We start from the raw sequence: 16,664 nt of genomic DNA, 5'->3' as shown, positions 1-16,664 counted from the left end.
ATCCTGAGAAAGAGGATGAGGGCTTGGCTAGTACCTTGTTTCATCTTCAGTGTAAGTAACAGACAGGTGAGAAAGGTTAACATGCCTGCCAGAGCTGTGTCTGTGCATCACTGGTCCCACTGGACCAATGTGTGCCTTAGTAAGAAAACTATCTTCCCCTCCTTGATGTCGCAAGGCCAGCTCTCTTTGGCTGTACCTCTAAGCAAAGCAATCAAAGCCAGTGCAGCTCCTTTAGTGTACACCCACAGAAGGTGAATCCACACAGTAAATTCACTGATTTGCCCTGTAGGGACACAGCAGCATATCATTTATGGAGCTGAACCAGTTCTGTGCCTCAGTCATGGCCAACACCTGAGGCTATTTCAGAGCAAAGTGCCTTTCTATACAAAGAGAAAGCAAACAAACAAACAAACAATGCTTATATATGCTGTTCAGCTCAGAAATTAGAGGAACAGTATGCTGCAGGACCAAGTAAATAAACTGAAATTTACAGGGGAGAAATACGTTTTCCCCTCTGGTGACTGTACCCTAATACATACATCAAAGCACCACTTTGTTCCTGCAGACAGCCAGCACTTTACTATGTTAAAGATACAGACTACTGAGAACTGACACAAGATCATGAGACCCACAGAAATCCCACGAAGAACTGCTGCAATGTTCGGCTCTCCCTCCTTCAAGTCTGATGGTCACAGCTTCTACTGCCCCAGGTTGGCCGCCATCTCCCATGCCTCGGTTTCCCCACTGCTCCATTGCAGGCTGTGCTATCTCTCATCTTTGCTCTTTGCAGAGGCGTGATTAAGAGTAATTAAAAAACCAAAGCACTTTGAGATCCTTGGCACAAACTTGAAGGAAGATTTTGAAAGCGTGCAGCCCTGGAAGAGAAAGGAAATTCCTGACTGCCCCTTGCAGCTAATCAGCTGCCAAGCTGGAGTGTGAGATTTAATCACACCCAGTAAATCTGCCTGCATAAATACAAATATTCCTAGTGGGGGAAGCAATCCAACTGCCTTGTTTACATTGTGTTTTACTTGCTGTCTTTGCTGAGGCAAAGAGAATTGTTTCTATATTTGCAGACTGACCTCCTGTATCAGGCTGCCAAGATATCAGTGTTGAAGTTCCCATATTATTAGAAGAGTCATGATAAGTCAGGAAACAGACATGAAAACCTACAGCTTCTGAGCAGCAAAAGCCTGGCACAGCAATCTGCAGCGAAATGTGAATTAGCAACTGTCCTCTGATGGGAAGGCAGCAAAAGATGCACATCTCTGTTAGGAGCTAAACAAACTGTTCCAGTGTCTCACCATACTTACTTTTTCCCTATATCTAACCTGAATCTCCCCTCTCTGAGCTTGAAGGCATTTCCCTTTGTCCTGTCACCACAGACCCTGCTAAAGAGTCTGTCCCCTTCTGTCCTGTCGCTCCCCTTGAGATACTGACAGGCCGCTCTCAGCTCACCTCGCAGCCTTCCCTTCTCTTCTCCATCTGCACAGCCCCAGCTCTCAGCCTGTCCTCACAGGAGAGGTGTTCCATCCCTTGGATCATTTCTGTGGCCCTCCTCTAGACACATTCCAACAGCTCCATGTCTCTCCTGTACTGAGGACTCCACATCTGGATGCTCCAGGTGAGGTCTCACCAGCACAAAGCAGAGAGGAAGGATCACCTCCCTTGCCCTGCTGCCATGCTGCTCAGGATGCAGTCCAGGATATGGTTGGCTTTCTGGGCTGCAAGGGCACACTGCTGGCTCATATCCAGCTTCCCATCCACCAGCACCCTCAGACGTTTTTTCAGCAAGGCTGCACTCAATCCTTTCATCCCCCAGCTTGTATTGGTAGTGGATGCTGCCTTGACCCAGGTGCAGACCTTGCATGTGGATTTGCTGAACCTCAGGAGCTTCACCTGGGCTCGCTGCTCAATCCGTGAAGGTCCCTCTGGATGGCATCCCATCCCTCCAGTGTGTCAACTGCACAAGGCTAAGTATCCTTCAGATACTGCTGCATCTCAGGCTGAGGGCCTAAAAGGCATCTGGAGAACAAATCAGTATGGCCTTAAACACCTTCCATCCAAACTGCATCCCGTAAAACCTGCTGATACATGTCTGATGAAGATCATGAAGCAAAATGTACACAGAAACGCCGTTTAATAGATTTGGGCTACTCCTTCATATTCCAGATTGGCTCTTCTTCACAAAGATCTCCTTTCACCTCCCAGTCTTCATGGTCAACTCTGGGGCAGAACACGGGCTGGGTGGAGCTGTACCTTTCTTTGAACAGGTCATGCCACCCTTCAGCATTCAAAGAAATGGACAAAAAAGGTCTTTCCTAAGCACATCTAGGGAATTGAGCTTTCCCTCCCACCCTGGCACCTGTGCTAATGCCAATGTGAATGCTATCTGTGGTACCAGGAGAGAAGTCGTGGTAAAACAAAGCATCGCTAAATCACAGCAGCTGGTCAACAGCATCCCAGGGAAGAATGCAGAAGGAGAAATAATCAGAGGAAAATATTCAGAAAGATTGTTTATCATTAAGGCACCTTAGAGTGCAGTTTTTCCTCTGGGATGGATAAGAAAGTCAGGTAAAGAAAGACTGATACCAAATAGGCTTTTGGTGCCTGAAGATAGAAGTGGCTGTGTAAAGAGAGTTCCAAAAGCAGGCAGGTATTTAACATTCATGATTAGCTTTGGTACTTTTAAAACTCCTAACTAGTTCCTGTCTTCAATTCAGCAACTAAATTCTGGGTGCAGCTTAGTGAAAAGAAGGAAGAACCTACAATTTTTTCGTTTGCAAAGAGCTGTCCGCTCTTCTTTGTGGACTCCATAAACACCTTGAGGACGTTTCACCAGGACAGACCTACATTTGCAAAGAGTAAATAGTGTGAATGGCACATAGCAAGTCTTCTCTTATTCTAGAACATTTATACAACACTAAACCCATATATAGCTCAGATAGATTGATTTAGAAAGTAAAATGGAAAGGCTTTTTCAAGTGCAAAACACCTCACAATTTCCAACTAGCTTCTGTGCAGCAGCCAACTCCACAAGAAAGATTAAACATCTGGTTCCTTCAAAATACCTTCCTTAAATCCCCCAGAGAGCAAAACATATGACACAAAGCACGGCATGAACTGCAGCAAGGTGTCAAAAAATGTTATTTATGATTAAACCCACCAGAAAAAAAATACCTAGGATTTTAGTCTCCTCTCAGCATTAAGCACAGAAATCCTGCAGGGAAGGGCTGGCACTTGGCCTGCTGCATGCAATCCAGCAGAGAGCTTAACACAATTTGGCCTGCGGAACCAGTGATGTGTGCAAACAAAAGGCAAAGAAATAGGGTCATCAGTCAAAATGCTAACAGGTCTGATAGTCAGGAGCCCTGCACCTTAAGAAGTAGATGGGGACTGAGTTGGGATGAGTTGAAAGAGAGGCAGTACTTGGAGGACCTCTGGGACCTTCGTTCTCTCAGAGGGCAGCAGTCAGCACTGAGACGTGGGCATTCAATCAAATGGTTAAACTGTCAGGTAACGTGGGCCAAGCAGCTGATAAGGCTTTCAAATCTTTATGTAATCTCTCTGCTCTAAAAGCAGAGCCAGCTCCTTGCTCGCACTTCTCTCACTGGAAGACTGCTTATCTCCCTGAATCAGCACCGTGCTACCAATAATTCATTACATTTCCCAATCCAAGACCTGCATTATTATTCATGTGCAGTGAATTAATGGTACCAACCTCACAACACATCCACACCATCACTGCGTGCCACCTTCCCCTTGCAAAAAATGAGGCAAGTGAAAATTAAAGCCACAATGTGCTCTCTGTGGCAGAGTGGGCCTATCAGCCTTGAGTACAGGCAGCTGGCAGGACAGTGTGAAGAGATACGTGCTGCTAACAGCATCCTTATTTGTAGGTGGTGGAGACTTTCTGCTGGGATTTTCCATACAAGCACTCCCTTGCGTGGCCAGAAGACAGACAGGTGACTAGAAGTTACTGCACCCACAAGCAGCAGAATTCCCAATGACTGTGCTAAGCCATGGAAAATGCCAGCCAACACCTCGCCTCTTTGTTAATCAAGATCATTTGCTGCATCTTGTCTGCAATGCTGATCTGTCTAGTTTTAAATACTCCAGTTCTGCAGGTTCAGCTACTTGCTACATGAGATTGCTTTGCAGAGGATTATGGCTCTTTCTCGGGATCTCTATCCCAAAATGCTGTTGAGTGTTTCAGCTTAAGTGCATATATTATTCCACTAAACAAAACATTTGACTGCTATAACCCCCAAATTTTACAGATGGGAACCTGGCTCAGGGACTGAATTTTGAAAGTGTTTAAATATCAAAGTAATTCACCCAATCCCACAGAGGGAATCTCTGCCAAAGAAAGGAAAATTTGGTCTCCCTGTAGTCCAGCCACACAAACCACCCCCTTTCTGCAAGTTCCACCATTTGGTATTTCCTGATGCTTCCGCAGTCCTGAGCACGTTTAAAGACTTCCACTCCCAGGACTCAATTACTGTCTGACCTCCATCATCACCGTACACACCTATCAGTCAGTTCCAGGAGAGATCCACGAAAGCTCATTCTTAAAAACACACAGATGGGTTTTGTCAGTCTCTACTCCTCTGCTATATATTCACGTGTGCATTTGCAGCCCATAAGCTCAGTACAACGAAAGCAGATCAGCAAATCCTGCCATGAACGACAGCAGCAGTATGCAGTTTGAATAAAGTATGATTCCTTCGCTGATGAAAATTATAACCAAGCCTTTTATCTCGGCAGGTTGGGGCCAGGAACTGCTAATGCTCAACATGTTTTTAATTAAAAATAATAAAAACACCCTACTGTGAGTAAGCACCCAATATAAACCACTGCATTTTTTTCAAAGGTGGCAGCTCTGAAGCACTGCTGTTTGAGACTTGAAAATGTATGGCATGCAGACATGGAATCACTCATGTTTGTGAACTACTAAAAGAAAGCAATTTCTCAGCACATATGTAAGGTACACAGCTCCATAAGACTGCAGAACTGGAAGAGTTTTAAGTGCTGTAAAACATAAATTAAAATACTGGATTGTGACTGCATCAGACCACCAAATAGAACACAAAAGAAAACTCACATATGTAAGAACACTCCAAATCTGGTGACAACAGCAATACCATGATGTAGTTAGAAATATGGGAGTGAAGAAACTAATGTGAACACCAGAGCTAAGTAGAGGCACAGCCTACCCCTTTGGTTCCTTACCAAACGTCTTAGGCATGGTCACAGAACCACAGAATCATAGAATCATAGAACGGGCTGGGTAGAAAAGGACCACAGCGATGAGAGCTGCTCCAGCCCTCTGCCATCTCAGTGCCTCCTCTGCACCTGCTCCCACAGCTCCACGTCCTTCCTGTGCTGGGGCGCCAGCCCTGGACGCAGCGCTGCAGATGGGGCTCACAAGAGCTGAGCAGAGGGGACGATCACCTCCCTGTCCCCATGCAGCCCATTAAAAAGGGGTGGCCAGCAGGGAGAAGTCAAGAGTTTTCCTCTTTTCATGGTCTCCTCTGTCACACCAGATATGCTAAGCCTGCCTTCAAATCTTGCCCCATGGCCAACCATTCCCCACTCATCTGACAGAGGAGCTGCTGGTTTTTGGTCAAGTATAGATGTAATCATTTGGTAAGAGACCATCAGATTGGAGTCTCCTTCTCTGGAGATGTTCAGGACCTGCCTGGATGCCGACCTGTGCGACCTGCTGTAGGGAACCTGCTTTGGCAGGGGGTTGGACTCGATGAGCTCTGGAGGTCCCTTCCAACCCCTACAATTCTGTGATTCTGTGATTCTGTGATCCTACAGTGTTTTGTGTCGCCATGAGTGACCACATTGGACTGGGCACTGCCATATAAAAGCCTGAGGCCATCAGCTCCGTGCCTTAGCCAAAAAGCCATACTGTACCTCTGGATAATCTACATCGTGTTTGAAGTATGGTACAGTTTACACATAAGTGTAAAGTGTCCCAGGACACAGCAAGAGAAGGACTCTTGTGCAACTGAACCTAAGCCTGAAAGCTGGAATTTGACCCGCGCTTCAAAATCCTCACTCTCAAGCAAATAAAAAGGAGCAGAGACTTAAGGAGACCTTTCCTTCTCCTTCTCTCATTTTAAAAGGGGAGCTTCTTTTTCCAGAGAGTGCTGGCATGGTCTGTAATCCTGAAACTAAATGTAACATCCAAGAGAAAGGAGGAGTGACTCAGCCTACTGCAGGCATGTTCTGTGAGCACAGTGGTTCCAAGCCGCCGATAAAGAGGAAGTGACTCACGCCAATTACAGAAAGTCCACTTCCAGGCACCATGTGGAAATCAAGTGAGATTCTCTGGGAAAACAGCCCTGCCATAAGCAAAGCTACCTACGCCCAAAGCCTGAACCAGGGCCCTCCTCCCCTGCCCCTCCTTGCACACTGCCCAAAGCAGAAATTCAACTCTTTTGCTGGTGATTTTTGGGCTGGAAATGGTGCAAGCTGGGGTGCCATTGAGGCAGACCAGACATTTCTCCCTTTGCTGCATCTATTGAAGCAGCTAACTACAGAAAGGTTGTGCAATAAATGTATAAACAGAAACAAATATCTTGTTTTCTTTTCACAGAAGAGATGCTTATCCTTGTCTCACACAGCTGTAATCAGAAGTAACTTTAGAAGTCAAACATTTCTGGTCCAGAAACAAAGACCGCACAACAAAAATCCACTCAGTCTCACTGCTTCTCCCTGTGGACTCCTGGAGCTGCCTGGGCCTGCGACTTACGAGGTTTAGGAGATGAAGGTATACATGGGCACCTCTGACTGAGACTCTCCATAAGGCAAACAGTCACTGCTGCCTCCCAGCCTCTCCTCTCCCCTCTTGCATTGGACTGCAGGACAGCTTTCTCCTAACTCCAGAAATGTAATAACCTTATTAAAAGAGCTAGTTCACCTCACTTGGGCACTCAACACGTGTGCCCTGAAGAAGTCATCCTTACACAAACTGAATTCCTAAGCTCCCTGTACAGCCACAACCGTAAAAGGTGGGTGCCTTGAAATGCCCCAGGGGAGATTCTGTCTACTTAAATTTAGGAGCCTAATTAGGTGTAGTTAATGAATCATAATGTTACCTGTGGATTTATTCTCCTGTGTATATCTGAGTTAAAATCTTACAAACTGCTTCACATCTTTTGCTTAGATATTTCGTTCTATCCTGAACTTTTCAAATCAGAATTTGAAGCTACAAACGCCTTAATTTGTAGCCAACGATGCATGTGCTTGATCTATCCACAGGCAGTTTTCCCTCCGCTCTCATAGTCATGAAAGTTAGTTGTTGTTCTTTCATCATCCTAAATGTAATAACAGAATCTAAAGCATCTATCTTCAGCAACTCACAAATCTCCTGCTTGATGTGGCTTTTTGTCTCCACAGGGCACAGTAGAAAGCATCACATGCACCAGTCTGCTCCCTGCAAGCTCTATTTGGAGAGAAAAATGGATCAAAAGGAAGAAAGCCTTGTAAAAGATATCTGCAGATATGCAGAGTTATGTTCATCTGGTAGTTCTGTGCTTGGTGCTGAAGTCAGCAGAGTTCTGCACTTTCATTAGGTAACATGTTCAGGGGGATGAGACTCACGCTGAACCTTGTCCAAATTTCACTATGCTTGGCTACACTTCTCATGGGATGTTCTGTCAGTGTTGGTCCTCTCTGATGGTCCGGCTGTTTCTAATCTCCACCAGTCCCACAGGAGACCACAACAGCAGCTTTATATGCCTGAGCAGCTGCAATACATTTTAAAGAATTGAGGTGGGCATGGATCAAACCCTTCACCTTCAGCAGCTAATGTTGGAAGCGTGGGTAGCTACAATCAGCATGCAGGAACAAAGCCAGACTCAGAACTCACTTACAGAGGTAACTGACAGACAAAGCAACCTTCCCCCTGCTGAAATCCTGAGTACGATCAGAATCTGGCCATTCAGTTATGTAGCCTCAATTCCACAAATGGCAGCATTCTTCTGGCCTTCTCTGTTCCCTGTTTGGGCTGCATCTTTCACACACTTTCACTGACGCTTTGCAAACCAGCCCACTCACATATGGATCTCTTTGGTGCTACAGAGAACTGCTGCTCTCTTCGAGGAGAATTTTATTATGGACTGAAGTTTTGGGCAATGCTGTACGTATACTCACTTAATTTCTGAACAGGCCCTAAAATGGAGCCCTGTGGAACCCCACTAGTGACTAGTTATCACTTCAATTTTAATCAACAATTTCACACTGCAAGAAAGGCTTTGCTACTGTAAACGACTTTTGTCTTGACTTATTTAGGCTATGGACCTTGGCAGAAATTCTTCTGCGCAGCTTATCTATTTTTCAGGAAAATACGTGGCACAAGATGTGGCTCCCAGGAGAATGCCTGGGAACAGTCAGCATTGTGTGTTCAAGTGTGGCTGAATCAGAACCAAGGCGTTGTTCATGCGAAGAACTGTTTGCAGTGACAGAGGAGAGTCTCTGTGCTCAGGAAGCCAACACATGCAACGTGGCTGCAAGTTACCAGGCACCAAAGATACAAGGATATCTAGGATAAAGGAAGGAGAATGTGATGAAGAACCAGAGCTTCACAGAATCCATGGCAGCCTCCAACAGAGACAGAATAAGGGATGTCAGGGAATGAGGATGTTCTGAAGGACAGAAGTAAAAACATCCATAGCCACAAATACTTGAACAGGGGCTAAGAAGCCTCATGCTTCAGCATCTGATCCAACTGCTTGACTGGTACAACTCAAGCCATTAAATTCCAATAGGTAGGAATATAATTCTTCCTCTGAGATTAATGAGCAAGATTTGTGGGCTTTCTTTGACTATCTCTGAAGCAGTATCACCCATAGTGAAGTCCACAGACCACTGGTGACCTGTAAGGCATCAGAGAAGTGATCTAGAAAACTACTAATTAGGAATAAAAACAAACAAAACAAAACAGAAAAACAATCAACAACATTTCCCCAGACATTCCCACTTAGTTTGTCTCAGTACAACAGCAGGCACAGGCAGGAGATGTTTCCCATTTGTTCTCATCTAATTAAAAATGTTTGTAATTACAGCAGTAAGTATTTAAAAAGGGATTATAAACAGGAGGGGAATCAACTTTTTACAACGGTAGATAGTAATAGGACAAGGGGAAATGGTTTGAAATTGAGGGAGGGCAGACTGAGGTTGGATGTCAGGGGAAGTTCTGAGCTGTGAGAGTGGTGAGGTGCTGGAACAGCTGCCCAGAGAGGCTGTGATGCCCCGTCCATCCCTGGAGGTGTTCAAGGCCAGGTTGGATGGGGCCCTGGGCAGCCTGGGCTGCTGTGAAATGGGGAGGTTGGTGGCCCTGCATGGCACAGGGGGGTTGGAGCTTCGTGATCCTTGAGGTCCCTTCCAACCCAAACCATTCTATGATTCTCTGATTCAGTCAGGCTACGCCCTCTAAAAAAAGTCTATTTTCTATTTATCTAAGTGCTACTTATCTGGCAATACATGCTTAGTCCTTTATGAGTTCATCAGCTTTTCCTGCCAGTAATCAAACAGCAGGGAAGCAAACAAGGGGCTAGATTTTTATGGAAAGATAATGATGCCTTGGTAACAAGGACTGAGAAATATCCAGAGAGTATCTCTGGAGGTTAATTTGTCACATGTGGCAATTCCCAGGATCTCACAAGATGCCCAAGCTGGAAACCTTGCAGAAGGAAAGCTTATCAAGAGAACTAGAATAAGAATTAAAAGTAAATGATATAAGCTGTCTATAGTGCTAAATGCCCTTCAGTTATATACAGATGAATGCAAATTAATATTTACTGAACCACAATGCAATCAAGTTTGAGATGCTATGCTTGATGCAGCTTCTGTTGTATGGACTTGGCTTATATGAGAAGCCAGGGTACGCAAACAAACTCAGAATCCAAGGATCTGTGCGCAAAGTGGCTGAAGTGTTTTTTAATATAAATCCTCTAATTTGTAGAGTTTTGACTTGAGAGATCTCTTCCTTCGGGGATGAGATTTCCTAATCCCAGTGGAAATTTTGAAGATAATCTCCATAGATGTTTTAAAATTATGAGGGTATTAAACCTCAATTTTTTTAAACAAGTAGATTTAGGTAGTAGAACTCCCTCATGCGCAGTCATCTGGTTAAGTCATCTGGTTTTTAGACTGTGAAAAGCTCTTTCCATGTTTTTTGTGTTATTTTTTTTCTGGTACAAAACCTCATAGCATGCATCCTCTTGCATCCATGCATATCCTGAGGGAGCAGTGAGGACGGTGTGCTCAAGTGTTACTACAACCTCTACTGCAAGTAACTGCCAGCTTTCTGAACAGTAAATTACACTCACTTTCTTGCCAACCCATAAAAGCAGACACACACCATGGAAAACAATGCCAGGGTTTTGTTTAAGCATAGCAATGTTACTGAGCACTTACCCATGCTCTTATACAACCTGCCCTGCAGTTACTTCCACTGAGAGTAATCCATGAGCACCAAAAAACTGTGGGAATGTGCAGTGCAGCTTGTGGCAGCTTCCCAGTACTTAATTATGGCTTTTTAAAGCAAACACGAGGTTTCAAAAGCTAAATGTTTGTTTCTATTAGGCTTCATGAGACGCTCAGTGAGGAAGATATTTGAGAGCTCTAGCCTGCTCTTTTTCACCTCCATACGCAAGCAATTAATTTATATGGAAACCCCTTTCTCAAACAATACCTGGATCCATACCACCCAGTTGAAGACACTTTACTGGACTGAGATGGGTGAGTAATTAATCTTTCCACCAATTACACAGGAGGGCTGACTGGTCTCCCAGTTTAACCATTTCAGTTAAATGAAATGGTGTGCACTGGTGTGACTGAGGCTTTGCAAGAGCTGCAAGTACACAAGTTATATGCATTCACATACATACAGGTGTAGGACGTAACTGGGGAAAAGGCTTCTCTCATTTATTACGGTGTTAACAGAGCTAAACAATGCTCAGTCAAATCCTGCCCACCAATGAATGGAGAAAACATCCCCTTTCTAATTGGGACTCCCTTGAGACCTCTCTAAGAGACTAGCAGGTCTGACACATCCCAGCTATCTGTAATACTTGAGTCACTGGAAGATCTTCATCGTGTTGCCACCAAGCCAAACCTCAGGGTGGTCATTGTGGGAAGGCCAGCAGCACTTCCCTTTTCATGGTCTTTGCCACGCACAGTTCAGTTAGGTCTGTTTGGGCACCAAGGTCTGTTCATTCCATCTTTCCTACTTCAAAATGACTGAATAAAAAGAGTAAATGGAGATGCATCTTTGCATTCCCTAGGAAATACAGACAGCAAAGGAACTATGAGGCCTCCAGTGGACTCATTCCATGATGTATCACCTCTATTTTTAGGTTTCCTTTAGGGGACTCTTAAAACAATTTTTCAGACTTTAACACATGCCTTTGTTGCCACTAACTTGAACTCAAAGCAGATCCTTTATCTGGCACACACTCAATTTAAGTTGCTGCCTCTTTCAAGTGGAAATTAATGCTCTGTATCACACAGTGTGTTTGTTCTCTCTACTTAATGTCCCACTAACTGATATTTTAGCATCAGATGAAAGCATCAGTCCAACAAAGAGCCAGTGAACATCTTCTGAACAAGTAAACCTTTAACAAGCACATTTCTGAGAGGTCGCACAGACAGGGATGGTTGATGAGATCCTATAGGCATTATGGAAGCTCATCCAGTCCCATCCAAGTATTTCTGTCTCTTGCTGGGGCGACCACAGTTTATACCAACACGGGGACTGCTCCTCTCTGCAATGACACATGCTGCAGGACCTTCTTGGCTCACAAACAAAGGTGGCAGGTCCTCCAAGGAAAAAATTAACCCTTATTAATTCAGCTGCTTAGGATACAATCTATCTCACAACCTGCTCAGTTTATAGCAACAAGCTATAAACTGATATTAATAACTGCTATTAACTGCAGTTCTAATAACCATCACGTTACTTCAAATCTGAAGTAATCCACCTTAATTACCTTAACGTTGATAACTGCTTGTGATCGTAGCAGTTAGAGGGGAAAAATACCTGTTAACTTGTTGACTGCCAGATGCAGACTGCTGATAGGAGATATATCTGATGTTCAAGTTAAAAACTGACCTCAGCCTGGCAGGAGAGGGCTGTGATTCATGCCCATGACTTCTAGGCACTGCAAGAGCGCAAACAAGTAATTGAACAGAGATCAAAGCATTAGCTATTTGACTGGAAGAAGGCAGAATGCTCATCTCTGGCTCACTCTCACAGAAACCTCCTCTCCAATTTCCTTCCAGTTCAGCAAGAACTTCAAGCCCAATACAGAAATCTGTTCATTGCCACCTTGCTTAGTCCTGTGCCACCCAACTAAAATTACTGCTGTGGTGGAGAGTGAGAATTAGCCTAGGATTCTGCTTAGTTAGTTCTGTATCTTTGAGTTGCATCAGACTTTTCTCTGAAAAATAGAGACCCTATCTGAAACAATCTGTATTAAAAAATCTTGCACGAAGGCTATTTTTTTCCTCATCCTTGAGCAAATAATTCACTTCAAAGGATGGCACACCGTGAAAGAGACACTTTAATTAAAAACACAGTACGTAGAAGAAACGCTGCCTCTGTGCTTGTATAACCATCAGTGCAAAGAACTGCCTGCACAATTTCCCAGGAACAACGTATGCTTTGAAGATATGCAGGTACTGATTTGATGCCAGGCTTTACGGAGCTGGAAATCAAAATCTATCATCAGCCTACTTTCGATATACTTGGCCGACAAAAGGGATGAAATATCTACAACATGGTTTTCAAACTCAGGCATGAAATGAAACGTACGAGTGGTAACTGAAATATTATTCACAAAATTCTCCTACCCAGGGAATCACGGCACACTGCAGTGCTGTGTGCTGCAGCAGTCCTTACAGTTACAGGCTGCTTCGGTTTGTAGCAGTCCGGTGACAGCAGATCTACGTGGCGGTATGCTGTCACAGACTGCTCCTTGCTGTGCACTGAGATGGGACTACCGCCAGATTTCTTCACAAAGCAGAAAGGACTCTTTTCCCTCAACAAGGGCCTGATGTCACCTGAGGGTTTGCATTGTTTACCTTCTTCTGAAATACAGGACACTACAACAGCCACAGCTATCTGCAGACTAAAACACCTGACAAACGCAGAAAGAAGGAAGCCAGGATCTGGAGATGAATTCCTGCACAGGAAGGTGAGCCTAGCCTTGCTGGCAGGCCTGACCTTCATGCAGCGGCACCCAAAGTGATGAGGAAATGCAGGAAGGGAAATGCATGTGGTCCTTCTGGCATTCCATTTAAACCTACAGCAATTTTCTAATAGATAAAATCAAGATTGGCTAATCTTTAGAACCACCAGAAAGATACAAAAGAGCATTAGCCTCCACTTTTATACATCCTGGGAAAAATAAACTGTGGTTACAGGAATACTAGGAAATTAAAGATGTCACTGACTAGGGACAATCTGACAATGTTTGTGCCATTCAACTCTCTTAGGACTCTAAATAACAGATCCATCCAAAACGCCCACTGGAGGTAGCATACGGACAAGTCCACCTCCAGGCTGTGTCAGGAATGGGCAATAGCAAACATTGCACCTGCAGCTTCATGAGGCAGTGGGTCGAATTCCAGAGGCAGGAATTCCTGGGCTTTGGCACTGTTTTTATTTTTTTCACCAGCACTGACATACCCCACTATGTCCAGAGCTCAAATGCAGAAAGCAACGCAGCTGGGCTGGCTTGTGAGGTCAGGGCTGTTCCTTGGGACTCAAAGCACCCGTGACATGTAATCACAGCTCCATAGCAATTAGGAAGACATTATGCTGATGACCTGGAGATGTGTCAGGCCGAGAAAGATCTGCTCTCTGTCCCTAGTAAAAGAACCAGAGTCAGCTCTTTGAAAGGTCAGATAACAGCAGGACAAGGGGAAATGGTTTTAAGTTGAAGGAGGGCAGATGGAGGTTGGATGTCAGGGGGAAGTTGTGTGCTGTGAGAGTGGTGAGGTGCTGGAACAGCTGCCCAGAGAGGCTGTGATGCCCCGTCCATCCCTGGAGGTGTTCAAGGCCAGGTTGGATGGGGCCCTGGGCAGCCTGGGCTGCTGTGAAATAGGGAGGTTGGTGGCCCTGCATGGCACAGGGGGGTTGGAGCCTCGTGATCCTTGAGGTCCCTTCCAACCCAGGCCATTCTGTGACTGCAACTGCAAAACCAGGGATAGCCCTGAAAGACAGCACACAGATCCAAGGCCGTGACACATATTCAACTTTGCACCATTTGAATGGACACCCTTCAGAAATACTAACAAAATCTTCCATGGGTAAAGAGGACAGTTGAAAATATTTGAAAATATTTGAAAATATTTGCTTAGCCTTCCCTGAGCTGTCCCTGCATACGTGTTCCAGCCATGCTGGTAACACTAAACCTCATTTACACAGAGGTACCTGTCTGACAGACCATCCGTGATGCTCCATCTGCCCTCGTGGAACAGAACGTATCACCGCAGGGCAACATGGACAGCAGCACTCAGCCTCCACCACAACGGAGAATGAGCTCAGCCAGCCCTCGCTAAACACTTATCAAACCAACTTATTAGCACAGCATAGAGCCATTACTGCCCAGAAACAAGAAGGAAACACAGTACTGTATTTCCTCAGTTTCCTTTAAACACAAAGAACCAAAAGACTGTGTTAGAGAATCCAGCAGGGTATGTGACTGAGAAAGGATATTAAGTCACAGGAAAGTCTTTGGCTTGATCTTTCCATATTTTAATTAAATGACAAAGCGACAGAAAGCTAAAATAGATGATGGATGTGCAACTAATTTTCCCCGTGTTCTTGGATTTCTAAAACTTCTCCCTTAAATACCATTACAACCACTGTGTCAAATTGCAGCGGAAGTTGTCTTAAGCCACACTTGTATCAATCATTTACTAATGAGCTATCCAACAACTGCTTCCCTCCAGTGCTTTTCTGCACTTGTGGCTGTTCTATAACTAACTGCGTAGACATAAGACAGCTTCCTACTCTCATTCCCCATCCATGAACATCTAAGCAAATCTTTAGAACCACACCTGTATGCAATTAATCACAATTATATTTTGAAAAAGTATGATGCTACAGTCCGATATTAAAACTCTTTTTACCTTCTCAATGTGACAAACTACAAAACAGAAATCCAGTTTCTGGGGGAACTCCCTGACACCAGTACCTGTCTGTTTAAAGCAGTACATCTCTTACATGCATTTATTTATTTTCTTGTTCCTTTGTCAGTATTTATCAAGATTTTTCTAACAAGAAAGACCCTGACTGCACTACCAGGAAAACCATCAGAAGAAACAGTCCAAGGGAAAGAAAGAACCCATCGCCTGCAGAAGGGATGAGCTGTAGCTCCCCATTTCCACTGAAGTCATCAACAGCCAGAAATTTATAAGCATCCCAGCTCTCTTGAGACAGAAATCTTCCACTCAATTTAAAACCAGGTATTTCCCTACCAGGGCTGTCCTCCCAGATCCAGATCCAGCTCCAACTCTGGAGAGTACAAATTCCTCACAGAAATAATTATTACTGGAGCACTTGCCCCAGGACACCTCAATGTAGAGCTCAATAGCAGGTCTTCCACTGGTTTCTTCTAGTGCTGGCACGTTCACACAGATGGACACAAGCCACCATGAAAGACAAACTGTAAGGAAAGAGAATAAAAGTTGGCTGTGCAATTCGTCCTGTACACAGCCTTCTGTACCCTTTATTCTGTGCTTCATCCTTCACTCTAATTACAGCAGAGAGCTGAAAAATGTTGCCAATAAATATGGGGCTTCATCAAACAAAGCTCCCATATTGTTTGATTAAGAATCACTTTATTCTTACAAACACAGAGAAAATTAAAAGCAGTTGTGTCATTCTGCATAATGTGGAAGTAACTGCTGTGGAATCAAAATATAGTTAGCTGAGGGTCTGAGTGCCAGTCCAGCATAAGTCAGACCACATCTTGGCCTCCTGGGAGGAACGGCTGGACAGAGAAATTGCTCTTTTCCCTGGACAGACACAAGCAGCCAGCCAGCCATGTAGCAGGCATCAAGACATCAAGACGCAGTCTGGTAATCAAGTACTACATGGACGTCAGTCAACCAGTATGCAGGAAAGGCAAAAAATGATGTCTGAAAGACAAATCGTGTAAAATGAACGTGCTAACCTTAGAAAAGTCATAATTACAAATGACACCAACGGGAAGACTTGTTGGCTGTCACAGTTTACCTGCCAAAGACATCATCAATGATACCTCTATCTTGGGACGGCACGACTCGCATGCACAGAGGTGGTTCTCCAAAACAAGCTCATGACAGGCAGGAGACATACAGGAAGCTTACATGGCCTGGCCTGCATCATTTTGGCAGGAAATCTACCTCAGGCTACACAGCTGTCAGTTTCACCACCTCACTCGTAAAGGAAGGACCAGAGAAGCCACATCTGCCAAGTGCTGAAGGCAATATGCACTTCAGAGACCATTCCTCCGGGTCAGCCTGCAGCAGACTTGAACAATATAGCCAAGGATATAATCCACTGACATAAAAAGGAAGTAAATATGATTTTCATATTAGATTCAAATATGCCAGTACCATACAAGTATTATTATCAAAAGTGATTGAATGAAAGT

The 16,664-nt window shown here is 44.5% G+C and overlaps 1 protein-coding gene across 5 annotated transcripts in view; it reads right to left on the bottom strand.

The window, feature by feature from the left end:
- The window catches only part of EVA1A (eva-1 homolog A, regulator of programmed cell death), a 189,025-nt gene that overhangs the window by 15,046 nt on the left and 157,315 nt on the right, over window positions 1–16,664 (bottom strand). The window contains exon 1 of one of the 5 annotated variants that reach the window (XM_042883552.1): window positions 2,770–2,845. The exons of the other annotated variants lie outside the window; for them this stretch is intronic. The gene's annotated coding sequence lies outside the window, so the exon portion shown is untranslated. Of the gene's footprint in view, window positions 1–2,769; window positions 2,846–16,664 lie in introns of those variants that run through there. 5 annotated transcript variants of the gene reach the window in all.

This window comes from Lagopus leucura, unplaced genomic scaffold, assembly GCF_019238085.1.
Source record: "Lagopus leucura isolate 7727_CA_CO unplaced genomic scaffold, USGS_WTPT01 Super-Scaffold_100038, whole genome shotgun sequence".
NCBI classification, from domain to species: domain Eukaryota; kingdom Metazoa; phylum Chordata; class Aves; order Galliformes; family Phasianidae; genus Lagopus; species Lagopus leucura.
This window is presented reverse-complemented; position numbering and strand designations above follow the sequence as displayed.